The sequence below is a fragment of the Manis javanica genome, chromosome 11 (genome assembly GCF_040802235.1).
Source record: "Manis javanica isolate MJ-LG chromosome 11, MJ_LKY, whole genome shotgun sequence".
NCBI lineage: Eukaryota > Metazoa > Chordata > Mammalia > Pholidota > Manidae > Manis > Manis javanica.
The window spans coordinates 103905098-103908302 of NC_133166.1; the positions used below are offsets into that span (position 1 = coordinate 103905098).

The window sequence follows — 3205 nt, forward strand, 5'->3', positions numbered from 1 at the left end:
CTGGGCACGGGGACCTTTTCAGCCAGGCAGGCGAGGTCCCCAGGGCTCCAGAGTCATGCAGAGCACTTAACCCGGAAACATCCTGCCCCAGTCTGGTGGCAGGGAAGGGGGGGCAGCAGAGCTGGCACCCCCCTGGGCTGCCCTCCATAGAGACTGAGCAGCAGTGTCTTCCCACTGGGGCATGGCTGGGACAGGCTCTGCTGGATACGCCACTCACGCCTCCCCAACCAAAGTGCCTTCTCCCCCCTCCCTCCCTCCTGGCCACCGGGCTTCCTCACCCGCCCGCCTCCTGGCTGGCGAGGAGGGGTGAGCGGAACAGTGTCTGGGTGTCTGCAGGGCCAGGACGGAGCCTTGATGCGGCCAAGGTGGGAAGAGCCCATCTGGGTGTGGGCTGTCGCCCTGACCATTTCTCCAGAGCTAGGGGTGAGGGTGAGAGGGAATGAATACTTACTGATCCCCTACTGTGTGTCAGGCAGCATACTGGGAGCTTTGCCCATGTTATGTCCTTAACCCTCCCATCAATGTTGCCAATGGCACATTATTGAACCCATTTTATAGAGGAAACAGAAGCTTAGAGACTCAAGGTGACTTGCCCAAGGCCACTCAGCTAGGAAGGGGCAGAGCTGGGATTGGACTCAGGCCTTGTACATAGTAGGTGAGAAAAACCCCAGCTTACCAGACTGATGGTGGCAGAATCTTCTAGATCTTCATGGATGTCAGTTCTGCACAGCTCAGTCCTGTTCTGTGCACTGAGGGCTCCCGATGAGCTGTAAGCCCATCAAGTGCTTGAGCCCAGGAGACCGTAACCTGTCGGGTGTCAGGGCTACTTGCCTGGGCTGCTGGAGGAGTTTGGGTGGTCCCCTGCAGTGCCCCCCAGCCCCTCTGCTCCATGAGTGTGCCAGAGGCAAGGCCACATGGGTTGGTCCCTTACTGTTTGGGAGGCTCTTGTGGTCCCAGGCTGCTGCTGGCCGGCACCTGTGGAGTCTGTGAAAACCATGGCATGTGAAGTTCTCGCAGCAAGTGCAGAAGGGAGAGCAGCCAATAAAAGTCAAATGAAAATTCAATAAATCACAAATATTAAACATTATGAAAATGGATTTCATACATCCACAAACAAATGGATTGTAATGTGAACATTTTTCAGTTCTATTGAAAATATTAACTAGATTAGGTGCTAACAGTTAAAAATGATTTCAGGCCATTGTGGTTGACTCTCTGGAACTCTGGGTCCTTCTGGGGGTCCTCCCAGCGGCCTGCTTGTGTCTGAGGACCGGGCAAAATGTCACTCAACTCCGGTGCTGGAAATGCCGTAGAAATGCTGTCGTGCAGATTTGTCCCGGGCGCAGAGCTGTGTTCTAGTGCTCTGGAGCAACCCAGGGCCCCTCAACTTTACAGAAGGCAGGCTGCCCCTGGGGCACCCACACATTCCTCCTCCTGGTGCATGGGGAGCTCCAGGACCTCCTCCGCGTCTCCCTGACCTCCCTTTGCTTCCCTCTTTCCCTGTCTTCTCTGAGAGCTGCCAGAGGGCCCAGTGCAATGGCGGCTGTACGGTCCTCTGAGGCCTGCAGGGCCGCACTTCCGACAGGCTCCGCCACGTCCAGGGCTGGGGGTGAGCTCCTGCCCCCACGAGGCCTTGCCAGCCTTCCTCCCCCTAGGCCCCCAGGCTGGAACTCTTCTGGCCCTGCAGCCAGCACCCCCCACCGTTACTTGGATTGGCTAGGCTTCTTTCTCTGCCCCTCCCTCCCGCCCCCATCCCCACCCCAATTCCTGGGCACCACACAGGCCCTGGGCCCAGCTCCCCACCCAAGGGGCCTTTCCCATACCGATTTGTCCCCAACCACCCCCACCACACACACACATACCCTGACCGTGGCCTCTGCCAGTCAGGCCTGACCACCACCAGCCTGACCAGCCCACCGGCTGCACCCTGCTCTGCACCCCCACCTCCATCACTCCGCTGCTGCTGGAATTCCCAGGTGCAGCCGTTCAGCCCCCATGTGGAGAATTCCTCCCTAGGCAGACACAGCTTGGAGGGGGTGCTGGAACCCCACCGACCACAGGACAAAGCATGTCATCACCCTTCTGAGCCTCAGTGTTTTCCTATCTGTAAAACAGAAACAGACAGACTGCTTGGAGGCCGGGATGAAATGAGAGAGCACACAGGGCCAGCCCGACCCTGGCACCTGGAGGCGGCCGCCGTCCTTGCCTGGTCCTCCGTTTCCCTTTCTTCTTTCCTCTTCGAGTCCTCCCAGCACCTGGCGGGGGCAGGGAGCTGACAGGCCTGGGCGTCAGCACGTGGGAGGCCCAAGCTAGCTGGCGCTGCTGGCACCTTGGCTTCAGGCCTCTGTTCCCACTTCCCACTCCCAAGAAGGGATGTATTTGGGTCCCTGTAGCTTCAGTGGCTCCTAATGTGTCCTGAGACTTGGCCAGTGAGTCACACAGCAAGTTGGTCCACAGAAATGAAGAGTCAGCACTGTCACCTGTGGATAATGAGCTTCTCGGGGGAAACCTGGAAATGCATCGGAGACAGGCAGCTGCAGGCCCCGCCCTCGCCAGTTGGGATTCCAGGCCAAAGGGCCTTGGTTAATTGCCCACCCCTCTGCACCTGCTGCTCCTGGGCCATTTCTGCCAGGGAGGGTGGCTCCAGGACTTTCTGTGTCTTTGTCCCCCTCACCCAGCAAGTGAACTGAGAACACAGGAGTGACCTGTCTGCCCTCCTGTTGTCCCCTGTGAATGTGCACGGGGTACAGTGCAGCCCGGAGGTCAGGACAAATGTATGAAAGGGCTGGGGAAGGGCAGGCTGAGGCCCCCCGCCGCCTCCCACCTGCAGACACCCACCCGCCAGGCAGGCCACGGGGCAGGGGATGTGGGCTGCGCTTGTGTTCTGCCGTGGTCCCTGGGAAGAGTCCTGATGAGACTGACTGCCGGAGACGTGCCCTTCCCTCTGCTGGCTGCTGGCCCCACAGGCTCCATGCCTGGAGGAGCGGGGTGGGAAGGGGGCCTGCGTCGGAGCTGGAGGAGTCCGGAGCAGGGGCACTGGAACAGAAGAGGGCTTGGCCGCTGGGCCAGCCGCTCTTCACTGCACCCCGAAGCTCCCCAAACCCGTGGCTTTTCCCCTGCCCCTTCTAGCTGCCCTCAGCCTCCCCGGGGCCTCTGTGTCACAGAGGGCAGGACCTGGCTGGTGGGGCAGCCACGCCCATAGGCA

At 59.9% G+C, this 3205-nt stretch overlaps 1 long non-coding RNA gene across 1 annotated transcript; it reads right to left on the reverse strand.

Moving 5' to 3' along the window:
- Positions 1-681: 681 nt before the first annotated feature.
- Positions 682-2911, reverse strand: LOC108409521 (uncharacterized). The gene is made up of 4 exons (XR_005060553.2): positions 2839-2911; positions 1945-2509; positions 932-984; positions 682-807 (listed from the first exon to the last, which is right to left on the reverse strand). It is a non-coding gene; the product is annotated as an uncharacterized lncRNA (long non-coding RNA).
- Between the last annotated feature and the right edge of the window lie 294 nt (positions 2912-3205).